The sequence below is a fragment of the Mytilus trossulus genome, chromosome 7, assembly GCF_036588685.1.
Source record: "Mytilus trossulus isolate FHL-02 chromosome 7, PNRI_Mtr1.1.1.hap1, whole genome shotgun sequence".
In the NCBI taxonomy this organism is placed as follows: domain Eukaryota; kingdom Metazoa; phylum Mollusca; class Bivalvia; order Mytilida; family Mytilidae; genus Mytilus; species Mytilus trossulus.
In genome coordinates, this window is record NC_086379.1 from 24,109,581 (window position 1) to 24,134,886 (window position 25,306).

General features: G+C 31.4%; 1 pseudogene; it reads right to left on the reverse strand.

The window, feature by feature from the left end:
- Nucleotides 1–887: 887 nt before the first annotated feature.
- LOC134726916 (uncharacterized) lies at nucleotides 888–22,380 on the reverse strand (annotated as a pseudogene).
- Between the last annotated feature and the right edge of the window lie 2,926 nt (nucleotides 22,381–25,306).

The following is a 25,306-nucleotide window of genomic DNA, read 5'->3' on the forward strand; positions in this document are numbered from 1 at the left end:
TTGAAATTCCACTTAATCGACATTTGAGATAATGAACCTTTATCTTGATTGAAGCAATTTTTTTCCAATATACATTTCATGGATGATTAAAATTTGTTTTCAGACATCATATTATATGTAAGAATTCAGTAATTTTTAACAAACTTTTGCTTCTAATGAAAGATGCATTTAACGTCCTTGAAAATACATGCACGAAGATATAACAATTAGAAAAAGTCCCCTTCGATAAATTGACGATTATCAAACGTCCAGTAGAAAGAAATAATCCTTGATGTTCAGGACAAACGAACAAGCAAATCTAGTTTCAATACGATACAAACTTCTTAAGAAAATTAGAAGATATGATAAAAGAGGCAATATACCAATATCTAGGAGAACGGATGATGGATCTATATATGGTATAGTCCACTGATCCAGCCTAACCCGAACAGTATACTAAACAAGAAAAGACCTAAACATCACTATATTAAAAAATGATTAAAAGAAGAAAACAAACGGTCTGATTATGAACAAAACAAAAAACGAAACACCAAATTGAATATGATATTAGGCATCAAATAGTAACAAGCACTGAGTTTCGGCACGTCAGATGAAAAAAGCACCAAAAAAACGTCAAAGACAATAGCTCAGATATAACAGTACTCATATAAATGAATGCTTGTTAAATGTTTACATCTTATACAAAAAAAAATCGTGATATTAACTCCCAGCCGACTGACTTTCTTAGCCCTCTTTTCCACATAATGTGTGTATTATGAGAGCAAAATCATGTATTTAAAAAAAATATCTAAACCAAAATAAAATTGTAAAAGGCATTCTAGAAAATAAAATTTTAATAAATATCTGTATTGTCTTGTAATTGTTGTTTATGAAATATGGACACACGATCAGCCAAAGACGGCGGGATTTTGACGATCAACCTCGTAGTAACAAAAATATAGCATATGATCGTTGTTACAGCCAGTGTCGTATGGATGAGCTCCACTGCAACTGTCTCTGTTGTTCGTATTTTCGTCGTCAAAATGGAAATATTCTTCACGAACTACCATTCCATAGACTTGCTGACATCCGCTGGTGTATCTCATTAAATAGAACGGTTTATCTATAGGCAGAAAAATCTTATCGGCGATAGGCCCATCACTTCTGTAACACATACAAATCAAAGCACTTTAATATTTATCATTTCTTATATTTTCAGGAAATTGTAATATTGCAATTATTGAACACGTCATTCATTTCTGAAATTTGAATAAGACAAGCCTGCATCCATTTTTTAATTAATAGAACAAAGACTTGTGTGTTGAAACCAGATTGAGTAAATACTAACTATCTAAACAAAAAAGTCACTACGCAAATATATGCACATCATAGCCTTTTAACATACGATACATAACAGTATTTTGATGAATTTATAGGATTGGGTGCTGACAGAGTTATGCCTCTAGTTACAAATGAATAACAAGACAGTAAGTAAACACTGAGTAATATAATTATCGATTGATAGATTTATGAGTATGTTACTAGAAAGGCAGTTAATGTTTAGGTAATTATTCATGGCTAACTTATACCGTTATAAACACGTGGTCAAGCGTTTTCGGTTGTGATTTCTGCTCAACAAAATACAGGGCTTGCAATTTGACTTTGCTGAGGACCACCTAATTTGGTCTATCAGTTCATTTACAAATTGGGGATGGTAAAATTTGCTACCAATCTGATTCATCTTGCAAGGTTGATTTGAGCCGGTGTTTTCCCTATGGTATTAGTTGGAACATATGTAGTATGGTCTGTTGTAGATATAAAACGGGATGTATAGAGACACACACGTTCATTTTTATCTATAAAGAAGTCACTCCTAACTATCCTACTATCTGACGATACGTTTATTTTTGGCATTGCATGAGGCATGTCTTCTTTAACTGTTCATGACATTAAAATACTAAATCCCTGGGATGTTTTTTATTTGATTTTAGTCTCTGATGCAGGTTATTATATTATCACTCGTTTTGGATATTAACTAGCTCCCATAAACTGCGAGTACTCTCAAATCGTACTTTATTGTTAATTTGACCTGTTGATACTATTTTTCGTGCTTTTTTTTTGTTATTTAATGTTAAAATGGATTGTGTCTATATGCTAGCTTTGATTATTTGGAATTACTACAAATTTTCACTTCTTCGTGCTATGAACATCAAAATTATTTCCTTTCTCCTTAAATACTGTTCTTGTACCTGTACAGGAAGTTTTGTCTACCACTAAATGTATAGTTATATTGTTGATATTCACCTCATGTTTGCCAAGTGTTTGATTAGTTTTATTAATTTTAAAGAAATTTCTTGGTATTCCAAAACGAAAGATTTTATACACACAGAATAAGAAGTTCACTTAGCAACACAATTATTTTTATTTACCTGTGTATAATATGCCGCAGGTTTTTCTAAAGTGATAATTTTCTAAAATTTGTTTACCATTTCACAGTGGTATCATATTTTAACTTTGTTTAAACATGTTTATTTACTTTTGACCTTAACTATTTATCCATTATAGTTTTTATTTACTATGTACATGATGTATTTGCATTCAGGTATCACAGATCAAATTTATCCGATCATTGTGTTTTAATTTGTGTTTGTCTATTAAGTTAAGCCTTCTATATATATATTTTAATGACCGTGTGTCTTTCTATATTGTGATGTTATCCTATTGTTTCAGAAAAGGGAGAAAGTTTGGTACCATTAAAACATTTAATCCCGCTGCAAATGTTTGCACCTGTCCTAAGTCAGGGATCTGATGTACAGTGGTGGTCGTCTGTTTATTTAGTTTACTAGTATATGTGTTTCTCGTTTTTTTATAGATTTGACCGTTGGTTTTCCAGTTTGAATGGTTTTATTCTTGTAATTTGTGGGGCCCTATAGTTTAAACATATTTATTTTTAGTGGATTGGGAAACAAGTTTTGCAACTTATATTAATTCCTTTCCACTTTGTGGGTGCGAGTGCTGCCTTGTAGCGGCATGAGCCGGCACTTTTTCGAAATCTACAAGGGTGTCTTTAACGTGCAAGAGATGTGGCTCTCTCTTAACACGGGTCAACAATTTATGGGGCCCTTTATAGCTTGCAAGTCAGTGTGAGCAAAGACTTTGTGTTGAAGGTCGTACCTTGACCTATGATTGTTTACTTTTATTAATTGTTCCTTGGTTTGAGAGTTGTCGCATTGGCACTAATACCACATCTTTGATGATATTACAGTAACAGTAAGTTTTGTTGCGCGAGTACTTATAAATGATTGGGTTGCTTAACATTTGACAACTTTAATTACCTCGTTGTTAGCATTGTCAGGGCAGATAGATATTTACTAGATAAACAAGTTAACCCCTAGTAAGATTAGCTTTAAATGCTTTGGTTTCAGAGTTATAAGCTAAAATTTTCATTTACCCCCTATGTTCTATTTTTAGCCATGGCGGCCATCTTGGTTGGTAAGCCGGATCACCGCACACATTTGTCAAACAAGATACCCTTATAATGATTGTTTCTAAGTTTGGTTAAATTTGGTCCAGTAGTTTCAGAGGAGAAGATTTTTGTATAAGATTACAAAAATTTACGAAAAATTGGTAAAAAATTACTGTTTAGGGTAATAACTCCTTAAGGGGTCAACTGATCATTTTGATCATGTTAACTTATTTGTAGATCTTGCTTTGCTGAACATTATTGCTCATTACAATTTATCTCTATCTATAATAATTTCCAAGATAATAACCGAAAACGGACCAAATTTCCTTAAATTACCAATTCAGGGGCAGCAACCTAACAACCCTTTGTCTGATTCATCTAAGAATTTCAGGGCAGATAGATCCTGACTTGATAAACAATTTTACTTCGTCAGATTTGCTCTAATGCTTTGGTTTCAGAGTTATAAGCCAAAATATACAAATTACCCCTATGTTCTATTTTTAGCCATGGCGGCCATCTTGGTTGGTTTTGCGGGTCACCGGACACAGTTTTTACACTAGATACCACAATATTTATATTGGCCAAGTTTGGTTAAATTTGGCCCAGTAGTTTCAGAGGAGAAGATTTTTGTAAAAGTTAACGACGACGGACGACGACGGACGCCAAGTGGTGAGAAAAGCTCACTTGGCCCTGTTGGCCAGGTAGGCTAAAAAGGAAAAATCTTTCATTAAAAAACATCTAAACACTTCAAACGAATAATAATTTTGTTGCGTAAAAATTACAATGGGAAATTTATTATATTCATATATATATATTTCATCTTAAAGAGACATAATTTTGGCACTTTACCAGTATAAAACACACGGAAGGGGCAAACATTTAATTTTAAGGAAGACCGAAGGTGATGGGAGAAATTTAGTATAACTTTAAACTCAAAGAGTTCTTGACGTATACATGTTGAAAATATGCCGCAAAGCCCAATTTTGACCTTGAAATAAAATAGTAGAACATACACATGTATCAACTTTCCATTCTAGAATATAATTGTTTACAAAACTTCATTGTAAAAGTGGCACGGTTTAAGCCGTAAAGGGACCTACTATTGTCTATATTTACAGAAGTGTAACCTAAAACAAATTAAACTTTTACCTGCAACAATAATATATATCTGTGTCATGACCATATGTTCCGTTTGGTAAAGTACCACCGGCTGAGTTACCATTATTGTCATTTTCATCATCCCAGTGAATGTAGCCTTCATCAAATCCTTCAATGTATTTAGCATACATGCCTTAGATTATTCATATATTTCCAATACAAGTGAGTAATAGGGGCCTCATAGGTTTTTTTAAGGGCAAACATTTTTACCCGTTTTATCTTGACTTATATGTTGAGTGCCAATGAAAAACACAACACTTTCTTTTTTAGAATTAACATTGTTATACAAAATAATATTTTCTTTACAGTAATTGTTAATGACAGTTACTGGTGTATCTAAAGATAAAAATCAAACAAAAACATTCAATAACCACGAGTTGAATGAAAAGCGTTCATGCAATACACCGTTACAATTAACTAAAAGTCTCAATAACGAAAGCGTCCACTGTGTGCTGCAACGCAATCTCTATAACTACGCTGCATCGACCTGACCTAACCAAATTTCAAGTTGGCGCAGAGTAAATGGTGGTGGCTGTCATCATCTTACGGCTTGTTTAATTTGATCCCAAAAGGTTGGCTTTGGTAATATTTGAACATGGTTGTTATTGATGAGCGCAGTTGTGAGTCGTGCGGAGTGTGAACAAGCGTTATCTTGTTGAAAAAGATTTACATTTTGATGCCAGCCATAAACAGTATAACGGTCGGCCGTAAAACGTCATAAATATATGGTGTGGCGTTTAAATTGCCATTTACAGTGATGAGCGGAGTTTTGTAGTTGAATGATATTCCTCCCCATATCATGACACTATCACCACCCCTACGATCTGTCTCTTGGATACACGAATCTGCATAGCGTTCTTATCTTCGTCTTCAAACACTAGTTCGTCCATCACTACATTAAAGATGGAATCTTGATTCGTCCGTCCATAAGACAGTTGTCTATTGCCTGTAGGACCATCTCTGACGCTATTCTGTTCATCTTAAGCAATTTTGGCATCGTACTGCTGTCAGCATGTAACAATAGAAAGGACGTCGTGTTCATAATCCACTGCTGCGCAAACTGCGTCTTACCGTGTTTGCTCGAATTTGTCTCCAGTGGACACCGACATTCTCTCGTGCTGATTGGAAAGCCGTACGGAAACGATATCACCGTGCTGAAGACGAACTAATTGGTCCTGGTAGGCAGTAGTTGCTCTCTGTCTTCCGGGACATAGCCTGTCATACAAAGACCCATTTTGGTTGAATCTTTGAATAAGTCTGGTAATTGTTGAGTCCAAACACTGCATTTTGCGTGTGTGTAATTTCACGACTTCAAATACCTCCCTGCACTATGTCTCAAATTTCATGTCTCTGGTAGTCTCAAAGTCTTGGCATCTTCGCTTTAGGTTATTGCAGTGGTTTACAAAAAAATATTTGAAATTTCAATTCTTAAGCAAGGCTTTCCAGAACAACTATGAGAAAATAACTAGTGCGTACAATATCAATGTAGTCGTCTTTTCCCTCTTTTCTGTAACCTGGCATGTAACTTTTATTCCAAAATCATTCAAGTGTAAAGTTGTCAAAAGAACCGATACATGCGATAAAGGTAATTATTTAAAAAAAATATATATATTTTTCTTAAATATTGGAAATGTGCAAGTGTTGCGTTTTCATTTATTGGCACTCAGTATATATAATTTGTGACCTTTACTTCCAGACTTCATCATGTTCATGGAATAAATTAAAATGAATTATACATTTTTGACATGTTTAAACATTTTTGCTTAATGATTTACTATTTTGTGTTTTTAAATTTATACAAAAGGCTGATTATGTGATATGGTCTTTGATCATTGTTGAAGGCCGTATGGTGACCTAAAGCTAATTTCTAGTTAATTTCTTTGTTATTTGGTCTCTTGCGGAAGGTTGTTTCAATGGCAATCATACCACATATTTTTTTTTTTAAATTATATACATATTTTGTACAGAGGCATGTCCAATAAACATATCAGGTTCTTACTGATACGTTTTCTATGTATACGAAACGGGTGTCTTGTGTACAAAATTTGAAATCTGATATAAGTGATTAGATCATTGTTAACTAGTGGATTGAATTTTTTTTTAGTCTTGTTCAAGACAAAGCTTTGAAAGGCAGTTATCTTTTTTTATATAAATTATTCAAGCTATTTTAGTTCTACTTAAAATTTTATAAGTATCCTTTGAAGTTTCTATAGCTAGTAAATGGCTGATCGTTGAATTTACCAGCATAATCATCACATTTGCTATCTGTATGATATAGTATCTAAATTTTTAGTGTAAAAAGACTCCATTTCAATATGTATGTGGTATAATGTAGTGTTGATTGTAAAGCGTTCTAAATCACAAAGAGAAAATGTCAATGTTAATGCCATCAGCAAAACATGCTTTATTTATAAGTACGCACATGCAAAAAAATGGAGTAAACTTCATAGCGAATGAAACTGTTAATATATATAGCAATGATGTTATGATATATTTACCTTTTGATTTAGTTATCATTGTAACACAATATAAATTTATATTTTTTAATTCGTAAACTTTGTTTAATTTTGTTCGAGGTGTTGCTATGTCAAAGCGTTTTGTCCCGACTCTTCTGATATGAAAACCTTATTAATATTAATATTTAACTTGCTCATGTTACATACCAGTAGGACATGGTCCGTACTTGAGTATGCAGTAGTTTCCAGCAGGCCAATTTCTGAAGTAAGAACCTTTCATACTTGACGTATGCGTGCAAAAGTAAAATTTTGAATCCTGTTTATCATGTGTCCCAGCTAAAATATAACAAAGACATATATTCAACATGTTTAAATGCCACAATATCGATTTTTCGGATATGTTGTTTTGTTAAACAATGGCATTTATATTTCTTGTCAGTAACAATACACACCAATTCTCTATCAATAAAATTCTAGATTTTAACATTCACTGTTAAAAATTGAAAACAACAAGTTTAATACTTTCGTGCGTCCGAAGCGCTTTCCTGATTTTACTTCATCAGGAACACTCAAATCCAAACACGTGAAATCCGAGGATGTATAAGTACCGAAACAGTTGAAGAACATTTATATGACAAAAATACCCAAAATGAGTAGCCAAATGTAAAGCTAAAGTGTTGAAATTGACGTTCCTAATTGAAATTTAAAATTATTGTAATCAATTCGTATCAGGAGGACTTATTTAAATCCAAAAATTATGCTGATAACTCTGTTCTATTTCTAGAATTACGACTGTGTTTGTTTATGTTTCACATACAATGCTCAAGCTTGGTATCAAAACATGCAAAATGAAACAATTTAGTAGAATTAAGTGATTTTTTAATCTATTAGATTATGAAACGCCAAAATTCAATTATATCAGACAAAATCATCGTCGTCATTTTTAGTTATTCAAATGAGTATCAACCTAAAGTTTCATGTCACAATGTAATAGTTTACCCAATAATAAACAAGTACTAAATTCAAGATAAAAAAAACAATACTTGCCAAAAAAGTGATGCCCAGAAGAATATGCAGTTGCCTTTGTTGTATCCTCGGTGTCTTGAATTATCCAACCACTGCTAAACCAGGTATGAGAATGTGGACATCCTGATACAGGTTGATACAGGGAAAACGTTCCCGTTGGCCAAATCAAAGGTACGTTTAATGTGTGTGTCAATGCTGTAAAACAAAGTATGTTCGTTTCCGTTTTTAAAACGATGTTTCCTCCCCTTTTCACAATTATTTTAAGTAATTGCTCTTCCCTGAAACATTATCTGATTTATAGACATTTTTTTTTTCAAGTGAATCCAGTCACTTTGACGATCGGGTGTGATTAAGACACACACAGTCATTGCAGTCATAGCTTATAATTTGGAATTATGATTGTAACATCGACAGATAACGAGCTTTCTACTTACTTTCAGTTACTTCATCCATGGATAGAACAGTATAAAAGCTAGTGTTTGAAAAGTTTGTCGAAAACACTAAGCTTGGAGAGTATACTGGGCAATAAAACATGTGACTGTCTACTGAATATATCGGCCAATGTTTGACTTGTTACTATATTTTTAAAATCATGTTTTGCTGACCATTGTTGTGGCTTAAGATGCCCATGTATCAATCACATTTCTTTTTATTGTATAAGGGCAACCGAAAAAACACATTTTACCAAATAGTTGCTCTCTTCTTGCTGATCTGTTTTGCTAAATTAACTTTCTCTTGATAGATTAAAATTTTACCACAAAAACGTAAAAAAAAAAAGGAAACAATCGTAATCAAAGGGCAAAAACTATAAATATAAGTCGACTGACGATTTTCCAAAATTTGAATTATTTGTAAAACTTGTTTTGCTGATAATTTTAGCAATATGTGTATCTATTATAGTTTTCAAGAAAACATGCACGGATATGGATGGACAATAACTCCTGTAAGACGTTGTCTGCTTATCGTAATTAATAGAAGTAATTTGTAGGACTCAACATATTGAACATATTTGCAACTATCATATATCTTTATTTATAACAGTTTGGGAAAAAAATAAGATAAAACTTGCATTTTTGAATGCCTTTGTTCTATTTTCAACAATGTAGACCATCTTCATTGGCAAACAAGGTTATTGAAAGGTTTTTAAAACGTAAATGACGACGGATGTCAACGACGATGGCGGACGACGAACAATGGACACCATGTTGAAAAATGCTCAGTTGGCCTCTTATATAGTCTAAAATTATTGTTGCAAAGATATTTACGATATAACATGAATAACAATACTTGGTAAAACATGAAAATATAAACAAAAAAAATACGCTGAACTGTCTTGCTTATCCAATATATAATTGAATATATATTGAGCGTCTTTATCAAAAAGGTTATACTACAATCACTTAAGTTTAAAATTATCAATGATCTATGAAAATGAGGTCATGTCAAATGAACCGAGGAAGAAACGGACCTAATCATTCAACCGTAAAAACTGAACCACGAAAAGAGGTTGAGGTCCGGTGAATTGTATATGATGGTCATGAAGGTGTTGCAAGGAATATATTTATCAAATATAGCTATCTTACTTCTCATAGTAAGTGAGAAATAAACATTAATTTTTTAAAATTTTTTTAAACAAAATCTGAACCATGAAAATGATGCCAATGATAATGAACATATGACAGATTGAAACTTCCTAGCATAAGGAATCTTCATACAAGGTTTAAAGCTTCAGGAATTTCTTAAATATAAAGCTGTACACAAATAGATTAAGTAGCTGCCACCGCCAGATAGAAATATACATGTCTGGCAAACTTCGACTGTTGTCACAGGCGAGAAAAAAAACCATTGAGCAGTGAATTGTACAAATGAGATCAAAGTAAAAGTAAACAGAGCTTGGAACTGTCCAGCCTGAGAATTCCACATAACTCTTTACACCATATTCCACTAAAGAGGAGAATTTAGAATAAAACTACAACTGATCAATTTCTACTTTGGTATTTATGTTTAAGAGGCCTATAAATAATTACCTTCGTTATACTGGATATCTTGGATACCTAAACTAAACACACATCATATAAAGGACGGTAGAAAACTATATCGTAAACAAAATTATATCTTTATTGAACTTTCAAAAAATCTAGTAAAATATAGTTTAAAAGTTGTTTTTGTCGCACTCTTTACATGTAGTAGTCCAATGCTAAATCGATAGATCGACTTTACAATCTTATAAACCAAAGCTGTTTTCGGTTATGAACATGTTCACACCACAGCGATTCTTACAACCCATTCCCCATTTGTGATCAAAGAGGATGATATTACAAAAATGTTGGGATTTTTTATTGACGAGATAGTTGTTGAATTTCGTGGGCTGATATTGCAGCACTCAGTCGGAATTCGAGTAGGTACTATATATTCAACGCTTTTTGAAATAATAAGAAGCATGAGTCTTGCAAAACTTGCTACAAGACAAAAGAAGATTTATTTACCACGTGAATAAACTTATCATAGATACCAGGTCTGAGGATTTTAATTTTGTACTTGCACCAGACACGCGTTTCGTCTACAGAAGATCAGTGGCGCTCAAATAAAATAAAGTTAAAAGTCAGAATAGTGTAATAATGTACGAAGTTCTTTAATTTTACTCTTTTGATGTCACTCATTAACCCCTATTCCAGAGTGTTACTTGCATTGTGTGAATTCACTTAGACTAAAGATATTACCACATGCAGGCTCACTCTGAGAGGATTCCATTTATATGGATCATCTTCTGATGAACAAAAAGGTTTAGAAGAAGATAAAAATAAACCGTCTGAAACATGTAACATTAACACTTCATACCTTTTACGGTCATTATAGAGTGTTTGATTAGCGATAAGATATGTATGTATCTCAATTCAACCATGATTTCGCGGTCTCATATCTTTAGATACATGAATGTTTATCTGATTTAAAAGTTCACTGATAACATGGATAGTGTAGAATATTTTAACTTGATGTGAATTCGCACTATAAGGAGCATGTAAATATCCGAAGAAGAATATTATGTCTTGCTCTTTTTGGAGTTCATTTAATTCCCTTAGTTGGTTATCGTCTTGATTTGTATCTTCTGAATAAATAAATCGTGTAAATGTAGTGTTAAATTGGCATTATTTCATTTACCTGATGGCGTTGAAACTATGCTATAGGGAGACGGATATTCTTTCAGCGCTTTAAGCAGATTCTGCTTTATCAATGACGCGTTTCTGTGCATGATAGAAGGACAAATTCCATCTTGTTGATTTTCATTTGTCCAGAAATCAGCTTCAAAGAATCGCACTATTGACATTAAATGAAATTCTAGGGGTTCGGATATACCCATTCCGCCAATAATCACACTTTTCGGTGATACTCCGCTTGTTAATGATTCCAGATCATCAGTCAGTAGGTTGGACGTGTTAAAATAAGCCATACTTCCATCGTCTCTTACAAGAACAACTTTCCATATGTGAGGATTAGCATATTTCTGAAACAATTACAAATGTGTATACGTGCTGTCCCTTTATTCATATTTTCTACATTGAAATAGACGGACACCACATGTTGTTTTTTTGTAAAATCGTATAAATACAATCAAAAGAATTTTAAACATTTTTAAGAATAATACATTTTCCAAAAACTAAATAACAAAATACGGGGTCAATGTCATAAGTGTCAGTAAAACAGTTGACTGCCATATGATATGTAATTTTGACATTGATTACTTCTATTTTTCAAAGTTTAAGGTTGTGTCTATAAAGAAAAATCGATCATTTCCATGTTATAATGCCTCATGTGATATCATAATAATTACCAAAGGATACATAAAGTCAAAATTTATTTGTGTATGTTACCATGAAGGGTAATACCTAATGGAAATCACCCGATGTATTAACTAGTATCATGCGCGTATGGGCGGACTATAAGCGTGTACACGCGTACTGCCATAAACATACGAGTATGGTCCAAATACTAATCTGTCCGGAACACATAGATGTATTGGCAATGAAGATTGTTAGATAATTTACCAATTTGTATGTTGAACGTTTTTGTCCGTAATCGCTTATCAGTTGTTGATCATCTTCCACAATGTGCACATTATAAAAAAATAAATGTCATTACCTTTAAAAGTACCTCTGCAACACTAGCTGCAGAGATATCATACTGCCTAACTGACTTTATTCCTGTTTCAACTTCAACAATCACATGTCAATTATTATACTAAATTATACACTTCAACTAAACCTGACACAGAAAAGGTAAAACAATACCTTGAAACTATCAAAGAAAGTAAAATAATAAATGAATCTGAAAGTAATACATGCGAGGGAAAAATTACTATAAGGGAATGCACAGAGGCTATATTTAAGATGAAATTAAACAAGGCCCCAGGGCTGGACGGACTGAACGTGGAGTTTTATAGAAAATTTTGGGAACAGATTAAAGATTTCATAGTACAAGTTTTCAACTATTGCTATAAAAAAGGAGAATTAACAAACTCCCAAAAAATTGGAGCCATATCTCTCTTGTTTAAAAAAAATGATCCCCTCTCCCTTGATAACTATAGACCTATTACATTATTAAACTATGATGTTAAATTACTAGCTTATGCCTTAGCACAACGACTAAAATCAGTACTACCAAAAATTATTCACTCTGATCCAAAAGGTTACATAAAAAACAGATACATAGGTTTTAACATAAGACAAATCCAAGACATTATTGATTATTCTGAAAAATTTAAAGTAGATGGTGCAATTTTATTTTTAGACTTTACTAAAGCTTTCGACTCACTTGAGTGGTGCTTTATGTTTGAATCTTTAAAAAAATTTGGTTTTAAAAAAGAATTCATAAAATGGGTTGAAACTATGTATACAGACATAAAAGGATGTATTTTAAATAATGGATGGGTGTCTGCCCCCTTCAATACATTTCGTGGGATTAGACAAGGATGTCCGTTATCCTCGTTAATTTTTGTATTGTGTGTTGAAATAATGGCAATTAAATTAAGAGAAAATAAAGAATTAAAAGGATTTGAAATCAAATTAGATGGAAAATCTTGCTCACTAAAAATATGTCATCTGGCAGATGATACTCAATTGTTTTTAAAAACACACAAAGATATAAGTATTGCCCTTAATATCATTGAAACTTTTGGAAGCCTTTCTGGGCTCAAACTAAATAGAAACAAAACAGAAGGCTTATGGCTTGGCAAATTTAAAAAGTCAAAAGATAAATTTGAAAATATAAACTGGAAACAAGATCACATTAAAAGTCTAGGAATATACTTTGGATACAATTATCAAGAATGTCAACAATTAAACACGGAGAAACAAATAGATAAATGTGAAAAATTGATTCAAGGATGGAACAAACGTAACTTAACATTATTAGGAAAAATTACTGTAGTAAAGTCCCTAATTTTACCAAACCTAACATACACAGCATCATGTATGACAATAACACATGAAATAAAACAAAAGTTCAAAAATTTAATATATAGTTTTATATGGAGCGGGAAAAAAGACAGAATTAAACGCTCTATATTATGTAAGCCATACCCTGATGGAGGATTAAAAATGATTGATTTAGACTCCTATATAAAATCCTTGCAAATTAAATGGGTTTCAAAACTAATAAAAAACGATAATGATAACTGGAAAATTATTCCAAGATTTTATCTTAATAAATTTGGGAAAGATTTTCTTTTATTCAGAATGAATTTAACAAATGTAAATTTGCTTAATAAAATAGAGTATAAATCCTTACCTGAATTCTATAAACAATTAATTAAAACTTGGGTAGAAGTAAAAGGAGGTCAAACTATCACCCCTAAAAACTTTCTTGAAGTTAGAAAACAAATTATATGGGGAAATAATCTTGTCAAAGAAAATGGAAAATGTCTGTTTTTTAAAAATTGGATTAACAGTAATATTTTGTACATCAATGATATAATAGACGAAAACGGACACATCTCATCAAAAACTGTTTTAAAAAATCTTAAGAATAAACAAGATTGGATTAGAGAATTTTCTATAGTTAAAACTGCTATACCAAAGCACTGGCAAACTATTTTAAAACAAGAAAGTTCTTATAAAACTGATGTCAATATAAAGAAATCAGTAAACTTAACTATCCTACTAAAACATGAAATTTCACCAGACTCGACCAATAAAGAAATATACACGTTCCTACAAAGTCAATTTACAAATGATAAACCAACAGGAATTTTAATATGGGAAAGAATTCTGCATAAAAAAATGTCTACAAAATTTAAATCCACATTCAACTTTATTTTTAACTACCTTGAAAACAACAAATTTAAAATGTTTAAATGGAAAATAATGCATTATATATTAGCCTGTAATGAATTACTTTATAAATGGAAAATAGTACCGAGTAGTTTGTGCTTCCATTGTAAACAACATGATGATTATGAACACTTCTTTTTTTCCTGTTCATATAATATTCAGTATTGGCACAAAATTGAACAGCTTTTAGCACTATTAAAAATTGAAAAGCATATATTCAGTCTTCAAAGTTTAGTAACTGGCTATAAAATTGAAGATGAAGATTATTTTGATATGAACTATTTATTAACTATAATTTACTTTTCAATTTATAAAGCATATTACATGTCTGACAAGAAAGACAAGGTCATTGATATTTTTAAAATATTCCAAAATGAAATCAAGGACATAATTAATATAAATAAAATTAGAGGGAAAAAAAATCAGAGAATCATACTTAAAACTTTCGAATATTTCGATTTTTTATAATTGTGAATGAATTCAAGCTGTGACTTAGTTAGTTCATGACTGCACAGGACATGCATGTGTCCGGTCAGGAATTTACGCATCAAATGAAATTCGCTATTCTACTCTTTTATCATATTTATATATTATTTATCATATCTATTATAGCTACACTGAATTAATATTGTTATTAGTTTACACAATACAATGCTTGGATACTGCATTCATGCATAATTAATTATACCACGTGTACTTTCGATCTTTTCTCTTGATCTTTGGTTTGATCGCAAAAAATACCATTTACTTAAAAAAATATGTTGTTCATATAAATATGTGGAAAAAACAACGGTCTTACCTAATCATTTAATACTCCTTTTCACAATTACAAGACGTAGGCAAACAACAAAATGTCTACTGTCGGCTGAAAAGTCATGCTGCCAGTATCAAGGATCATCATCAATTTTACGGTTCAGTGAAGCTACAATAAATAAATTATATACAGTTTAGGTTAAGAAACGTATCGTATTCCGGTATGAAATTATATTATGTAGAACTGCTATTATGACTATTATGTATGTAATAAATGCAACTAACTTTATAAATATACTTATTGAATATTTTTCCCTAAATATTCAATGACTAATTTAAGGGATACTTAATTGAAGCTGTAGATTGAGTAAATTGTTAACAGCAAAAGTGCAATAAAACTTTGATCAATTAAAAAAAAAAAAACAATCACATGCTGTAATAGTAAGGGTTAAGAAAATACAAATAAGCGTGTACACGCGTACTGCCATAAACATACGAGTATGGTCCAAATACTAATCTGTCCGGAACACATAGATGTATTGGCAATGAAGATTGTTAGATAATTTACCAATTTGTATGTTGAACGTTTTTGTCCGTAATCGCTTATCAGTTGTTGATCATCTTCCACAATGTGCACATTATAAAAAAATAAATGTCATTACCTTTAAAAGTACCTCTGCAACACTAGCTGCAGAGATATCATACTGCCTAACTGACTTTATTCCTGTTTCAACTTCAACAATCACATGTCAATTATTATACTAAATTATACACTTCAACTAAACCTGACACAGAAAAGGTAAAACAATACCTTGAAACTATCAAAGAAAGTAAAATAATAAATGAATCTGAAAGTAATACATGCGAGGGAAAAATTACTATAAGGGAATGCACAGAGGCTATATTTAAGATGAAATTAAACAAGGCCCCAGGGCTGGACGGACTGAACGTGGAGTTTTATAGAAAATTTTGGGAACAGATTAAAGATTTCATAGTACAAGTTTTCAACTATTGCTATAAAAAAGGAGAATTAACAAACTCCCAAAAAATTGGAGCCATATCTCTCTTGTTTAAAAAAAATGATCCCCTCTCCCTTGATAACTATAGACCTATTACATTATTAAACTATGATGTTAAATTACTAGCTTATGCCTTAGCACAACGACTAAAATCAGTACTACCAAAAATTATTCACTCTGATCAAAAAGGTTACATAAAAAACAGATACATAGGTTTTAACATAAGACAAATCCAAGACATTATTGATTATTCTGAAAAATTTAAAGTAGATGGTGCAATTTTATTTTTAGACTTTACTAAAGCTTTCGACTCACTTGAGTGGTGCTTTATGTTTGAATCTTTAAAAAAATTTGGTTTTAAAAAAGAATTCATAAAATGGGTTGAAACTATGTATACAGACATAAAAGGATGTATTTTAAATAATGGATGGGTGTCTGCCCCCTTCAATACATTTCGTGGGATTAGACAAGGATGTCCGTTATCCTCGTTAATTTTTGTATTGTGTGTTGAAATAATGGCAATTAAATTAAGAGAAAATAAAGAATTAAAAGGATTTGAAATCAAATTAGATGGAAAATCTTGCTCACTAAAAATATGTCATCTGGCAGATGATACTCAATTGTTTTTAAAAACACACAAAGATATAAGTATTGCCCTTAATATCATTGAAACTTTTGGAAGCCTTTCTGGGCTCAAACTAAATAGAAACAAAACAGAAGGCTTATGGCTTGGCAAATTTAAAAAGTCAAAAGATAAATTTGAAAATATAAACTGGAAACAAGATCACATTAAAAGTCTAGGAATATACTTTGGATACAATTATCAAGAATGTCAAAAATTAAACACGGAGAAACAAATAGATAAATGTGAAAAATTGATTCAAGGATGGAACAATTGTAACTTAACATTATTAGGAAAAATTACTGTAGTAAAGTCCCTAATTTTACCAAACCTAACATACACAGCATCATGTATGACAATAACACATGAAATAAAACAAAAGTTCAAAAATTTAATATATAGTTTTATATGGAGCGGGAAAAAAGACAGAATTAAACGCTCTATATTATGTAAGCCATACCCTGATGGAGGATTAAAAATGATTGATTTAGACTCCTATATAAAATCCTTGCAAATTAAATGGGTTTCAAAACTAATAAAAAACGATAATGATAACTGGAAAATTATTCCAAGATTTTATCTTAATAAATTTGGGAAAGATTTTCTTTTATTCAGAATGAATTTAACAAATGTAAATTTGCTTAATAAAATAGAGTATAAATCCTTACCTGAATTCTATAAACAATTAATTAAAACTTGGGTAGAAGTAAAAGGAGGTCAAACTATCACCCCTAAAAACTTTCTTGAAGTTAGAAAACAAATTATATGGGGAAATAATCTTGTCAAAGAAAATGGAAAATGTCTGTTTTTTTTAAAATTGGATTAACAGTAATATTTTGTACATCAATGATATAATAGACGAAAACGGACACATCTCATCAAAAACTGTTTTAAAAAATCTTAAGAATAAACAAGATTGGATTAGAGAATTTTCTATAGTTAAAACTGCTATACCAAAGCACTGGCAAAATATTTTAAAACAAGAAAGTTCTTATAAAACTGATGTCAATATAAAGAAATCAGTAAACTTAACTATCCTACTAAAACATGAAATTTCACCAGACTCGACCAATAAAGAAATATACACGTTCCTACAAAGTCAATTTACAAATGATAAACCAACAGGAATTTTAATATGGGAAAGAATTCTGCATAAAAAAATGTCTACAAAATTTAAATCCACATTCAACTTTATTTTTAACTACCTTGAAAACAACAAATTTAAAATGTTTAAATGGAAAATAATGCATTATATATTAGCCTGTAATGAATTACTTTATAAATGGAAAATAGTACCGAGTAGTTTGTGCTTCCATTGTAAACAACATGATGATTATGAACACTTCTTTTTTTCCTGTTCATATAATATTCAGTATTGGCACAAAATTGAACAGCTTTTAGCACTATTAAAAATTGAAAAGCATATATTCAGTCTTCAAAGTTTAGTAACTGGCTATAAAATTGAAGATGAAGATTATTTTGATATGAACTATTTATTAACTATAATTTACTTTTCAATTTATAAAGCATATTACATGTCTGACAAGAAAGACAAGGTCATTGATATTTTTAAAATATTCCAAAATGAAATCAAGGACATAATTAATATAAATAAAATTAGAGGGAAAAAAAATCAGAGAATCATACTTAAAACTTTCGAATATTTCGATTTTTTATAATTGTGAATGAATTCAAGCTGTGACTTAGTTAGTTCATGACTGCACAGGACATGCATGTGTCCGGTCAGGAATTTACGCATCAAATGAAATTCGCTATTCTACTCTTTTATCATATTTATATATTATTTATCATATCTATTATAGCTACACTGAATTAATATTGTTATTAGTTTACACAATACAATGCTTGGATACTGCATTCATGCATAATTAATTATACCACGTGTACTTTCGATCTTTTCTCTTGATCTTTGGTTTGATCGCAAAAAATACCATTTACTTAAAAAAATATGTTGTTCATATAAATATGTGGAAAAAACAACGGTCTTACCTAATCATTTAATACTCCTTTTCACAATTACAAGACGTAGGCAAACAACAAAATGTCTACTGTCGGCTGAAAAGTCATGCTGCCAGTATCAAGGATCATCATCAATTTTACGGTTCAGTGAAGCTACAATAAATAAATTATATACAGTTTAGGTTAAGAAACGTATCGTATTCCGGTATGAAATTATATTATGTAGAACTGCTATTATGACTATTATGTATGTAATAAATGCAACTAACTTTATAAATATACTTATTGAATATTTTTCCCTAAATATTCAATGACTAATTTAAGGGATACTTAATTGAAGCTGTAGATTGAGTAAATTGTTAACAGCAAAAGTGCAATAAAACTTTGATCAATTAAAAAAAAAAAAACAATCACATGCTGTAATAGTAAGGGTTAAGAAAATACAAATATACGCACAATATGATTTACTTCTTATAAAATTAATATTATAAAACGGTGAATAAAAATTACTCTCTATCTAACATCTAAATAAGAGATCTCTATATTACTATACCTCAAGAAATCATTTATAAGCATGATAAGGCTATGATTAAATTGTGAATTCGGTAAGAATTGGTATATCTCGTTGGGATATAATGTAATTTATATATCCCAAAGTAAACAATAAGTTGTTATTTATTCGTTTTTTCTCATTTCATCATTTCGTACTACAACATGAAGGTACAACTAAACCCGGCTCTCCCTTGACACCATTTACGAGTATGGTCTTGAGAAAACGATGATAGTCTGTCGGAAAGGGACGATAAATGGCTGACCCGTGTAAAGAGAGAGCCATATATCTTGCACGTTAAAGATCCTTGTAGATTTCAAAAAAAAAGCAGGCAAATGCAGCTACAAGACGGCATTCGCACCCGCAAAGTGATAAGGGATTAATATAAGATGAAAAATTGTTCCCAAATCACTATACATAAGTATTTGTAAACTAACCGTCCCCCAGTCTTTCAAAAATCTATTATAAGTGTTGGCATCAAATGAGTTTGGCAAGGCGCATACTGCTGATATAAACTCGTCATTCAGTTTGTGATATGACGGATAGGCTGGTGGCATTGCATAGCGACTACGTCCTCGGTTACAAACAGTTATCTTATCAACAGTGATAGCATTTGTTTTTTAAGCATCCCTCAGAGCTGAAAAATGAAAAGAAAATCAAATCAGACCAAGTTAGGAAGGCAAACATCGTTCTTGATCGATTTTGGTCGAAAAAACTTAAAGTGGGAAATTGTGGATTAAAGCGAGGACAAATACGTTGTTCAACAGAAAATGTTACATATATATTCTTTCACTTCAAGAGTGGAAAAATATCGTAATACACGAGTCATAGTGGTGGAATCTTTTTCTTTAATGATTTTTAAACTTCCTTTTCAGTTGTGTTGACTTCCTTCTATGTTACGTCATAAGTCATCGTCGGTTTTTTTTTTCAGGACGTCACAATAGGAAGTTCAGAAGAAATCAAGACGAAATAACTTCATAATCCAATTTTGGCCAATTATTTGCTAAGAACACACTCTTTTTTTCCAAATACGACTAAGCCAAGCTACGCCAGGTGTAGAAAAACCGAAATGCTTCGACAAATTCAACATTTCATAACAATTAATTACAGGAAATCAACATACAGTTTATCCAGACATTTTTCTTGAAGTCAACAAATTTCGTTTTTAATCTGTATAGAGATAGAGAATCAAAGAACAAGATTCATTCCAGCTTTTAAAGGATGTTTTATATGGTTCCAGTTTTGATCCAGCATTACGAACTATTGTTATCATATTATGGACTTATATATAAAAGAGGGACGAAAAATACCAAAAGGGAATGTCAAACTCATAACTTTTGAAACAAACTGACGACACCATGGCTAAAAATTAAAAATACAAACAGACAAACACTAGTACACATGACACAACATAAAAAACTAAAGAATAAACAACACGAACCCTACCAAAAAGTAGGGGGGATCTCATGTGCTCCGGAAGGGTAAGCAGATCCTGCTCCACATGTGCATGGCACCCGTTGTGTTGCTTATAAGATTACAAATCCGGTATTTTTTCTGATTCGGTAGGTCACATTCATGAAAGGGAAGAGGATTGTACATGTAGTTACGACTTAAGGAACATATCAGATTTCATTTGTGAAACGGTTAATCCATAACGGTCAACCAACTCGTGATGGCGCCCGTAAAATTTACGAAGGGATGGTTTCCACTTCACGATTTGGAACTCTTGGTTTAATAGCTTTCATGTGAGCAGCAACCCTCTTTCAAGAACATCATGATAGGAAATGCAAGCACGGGAATATCGTATCAATTAGGAGATGTATACCCCGTATGCAGGTGCTGCTGGAATGTTGCTACTTTGAAATGGAAAGTTCACAATTGGAAAGCTTAACTCATCTTCTTTGTCGTAAAGTTTTGTTTTCAAGCGACCCTCATTGTCAATTTCAAGATGTAAGTCAATATATACTCTATTTCTGGAATCTCAATATGTGGACTCCATTTTACATTTTCTGAGGATTAAAATTCAACTTTGAAATATATTTGATTGTTAGGTAAAATTATTTACCATATCCAGCCATAAATGCATACGGACGAATCAGCATGTCACCGTCACCTACAAATTTCTAAAAATCTATAACATAATGCCACTTACAGATTTAACCTTATTTCAAAATTTTAAGATACTTGAAAATATTCCTGTGCAAGAACTTCAAAGTTTGTTGTTACTGTCTCGAAAACAATACACTTTAAATACAGTTAATTAAAAGCATAACAAATGTTTAAGCACACTCCATATGCTTACATATATGTTTTATCAATGATTCGGATATCTGATGTTTGCAAAAAAATATATACCATCTTATATTTGTCCCACACAACGCGTTGTGAGGAATTTAAAAATATGAGGTATCCACTCGTGTCTCTTTGTGTCTTTACGTCCATGCATGTCTGACGGTATAAGCACCCTCATACATGTGAACAATTCTTCTCAAAATTGTATGAAATTTATATTAATATAATATAACAGCAATGATTTACCAATGTATGAAAAACAAAGTTGTTGAGCTATCTTATGTTTGGTTGCTCCCTTCCGAGAACATTGAAATGTTATTTCCTTATGGAAATCAAAATGCAGTTGATAACATTAAAAATCATACAGGATAATGTGACAAACTTTTATATTTTAGAGGTTCTAGGTATCACTATCCAATTATCTACGCACAAAAGTTTCTTACCGCCTGTTACATAATCTTGTAGAAGATACTCCTGCTTAGATTTTGCATCACTGAAATATTCATATGTTGTGTGATTTTTGCAGGAGGTAACATTATCTACTCGAATAACATATTTTCTGTTTCTATCATCAATTTGAAGTATCTGTCTAGTTGGTTTTATACCAGGGTCAAGGCCAGAAGTAGAGAAACGCCCACCTTCCGGGTTACCTCTCAGTCGATCGTATCCTAATCCAAGTAATTTTGAATCGTCTAAAGTATTACAGGAACAAATCGGTAGAAACAGACTTAAGGTTGTGAATATCAAAAACATTGTCTGCAGTAAATACAATTATAGAAATAATGAAAATGATTAAAATGAGATAAATGTTATGAATTATTGTCCTAATTTAGTTGCAAATCTTACAAAAAAAATACAATTGATAATTCCAGTTGATTAAGTATTTATATGTAATAATGATATCTTTCTATTGAGTAATCAATACTTTTTTGTAAAGTGTGTTTTTCATGGGTGTTTTGTGTGATGTTGTTCAAATTTTAAGGGTTTTTTTTGCGTGGTGTTGCTTAAACGTATAGAGTTTTCAGTGATGTGTTTGCCCGACTGAAAGAGAAGCGAAAAATATCAGAGCGGACATACAAATTCAAAAGTCAGAAATGAACTTACAAGTCTAAAAAAGAAGAAGACAAACAGACAAACAAAACTCTCCAGAAATTGGGGTTGAACGCAAGTGCCTCGGTAGGTTATGCAGATCCTTCACAACATGTAGCACCCGTCGGTTTTATTTTACAATATTAAATTATTTTGGTGATTCTAGTGTATTTTTTTTTCATTGTGTTTTGGTAATGTGTTTTTTCTGTTTTCAATATGATATGTCTAAAAGCGTCCTTGGTGCATTGGTTCTAGTGTTACGTCATGAAAATGAGTGAACTTTATTGTTCTTGGAAGAAAATCAGTCAATAAAAGGCACAATAATTAAAAGATCATTTACAGACAAAACTTGAAGCTGAACTCACCTTGTCTTCTCGAAGTGCGTCTGAACTAAAGAAAACAGACCCAGTATTTAATAAACACAGATAATAAAGAGGATTTTCCATACACTATACCTTCACCTTCAGTAGTGTATGATTATAGATACAATGTTACCGACTTTTAACGGACTCAAGTATGGAGTTGAATATGATTTTTAAGCATAAAACTTTCTTTCTTGGCTGCTTTCAGACAACGATATATGATTTGTTTTATAACAAAGTATATTCCCTGTGTTTACAGGTACTAACATCAGTAGTTGCTTAACATATCTGAAATTGAAAGTCCCCGTTCGAACACAAAAAAACGTTATCAAATTTACACGGTTGAAAATAAGACTTGAAAAATAGGCTAACGTTTTGATATGTCATATGCAAATATAGGCCTCGTATCATGATGTATTTTTCTTAAAAGCAAATTTTAATAAAAAGAGGCTGATCATTTTTTTCCCCGAATTGTCACTAGAGAGTAAATATTGTGAAGTTGACGAAACCTAGTGGAACTTGAACATCACAGAACCTTATGTATAATGATAAACTGTTACTATATTTCAACAAATTTGCAAAACAATAAAATTCAAATGGTATAATGCCCTTGACATTGTTGTTTAACATTTTAATACTAATCTAGATGTGTGGAAAATGACATTTTTCAAATTTTGATGCACATCATTCAATTTGATTGGTGATACATGTAAATTAACTTGGTTGCAGACAGGTTAATAAAATCATGGCGTTTTTCCATTGTTATATGATAATGTAAAACAAAATTCAATATTGAACAAGTAAATGAAGAAAAAAACAGGTCATTAATTACATACGTATGAATCGCTTTTCTATATCTACCATCACTCTAAACGGTAAAAACCTATGTTTAAACAGTGTCTGATAATTATACATAAAACTAAAAAAAAAAAGGAAACTACACAGAGGCTTGCTTTGTTTTCCAAAAAAATGAAAATATATCAAATGGAATGGTGATAGTCAGTTAAGTACTGTGATGTCGTTTATATATATGGCATTCATTTTCTTTTTTTGAAGTATCCATATAACAATTGCACCTGCATATTGAATATATGTATGTCAGATGGCTGATACCGATGACAATTGATATATTTCCCAATTATATAGACTCTAGCCAGAACTCGATTTTGTGTTTACAATCGAAGTTGCGCCCCCTGAGAATAAATTGTTTTGTTGTGAATCGTACTGTTCATCTTTAGTCATGGTGCTTGTCGAAAGTTGAAATAACTTTGACTTTTCATGTTCTTTTGAATTTGCGAAATAAGCAACTATAGCATTCTATGGAAAATGGAAGTATGATTTTCTCAAATGACGATAATACTTTCATTTTCTAAGTTTACCACTTTCAATGAAAAAAAAATAAAGACTAGTTATTAGTCCAACGTTGACCCTATTTCGCCAGTCTTGTGTACACGAAAGGCCAACATAAAGACGAGAAGATGTAAAATTAACTTCTTCCGAAGGAGATTAGAAACATAACAAAAAAGATTCGAACGGAATAGCAGATGTACTCGTTCAAACAAAAGTGTGCTACTTAGGGTTCAATAGCAAAGACTTGAAGTAAAAAATATATGTGCATTCAAAGCTAATTGAATACAAGTCATCAACAATGTTGGCGGTCTCAAATTTCCGTTATTTATTTGCCAGTTATTGATACTGTAGCTGCTTTGGTATAAATGTGCTCCTGTTTTGTCTTTATAAGACTTAGTCCAAAAAGAAAACGAAATATGAGGGCTGTTATCATGGTTACTGTAAATTCAAAAATTATTGTGATGTTATTATTATTGCTAAAAATGCGAAAGGTTATAATTGCAATAATTCAAACTCGCGATTCGACATTTTTATATGAAATCAACAGAATTTTTCTCTACATCTCAAATATTAAATTTGCATTTTAGTCTAAAATGACAAAATCGTGATAAGAAATGAACGCAAAATTTTCTGAATTTACAGTATTTGGATTCTTGAATTGCACAAAAAATTAAATTTATCAAGCGTTTCAGAATTGTATTAATGTTATTGTCAAATGTACGAGAGAATATAATGTGGACCCTTAAGGGAAAAACGAACACTGTATTGTTTTGTAGATATAATGTAATAAACATGTCAAAATGTACCAGAATGTACATGTAGACCTAAAATTGCAATTTTTCACAACGTTTTTGAATTAAAACAAATATCAGATCAGG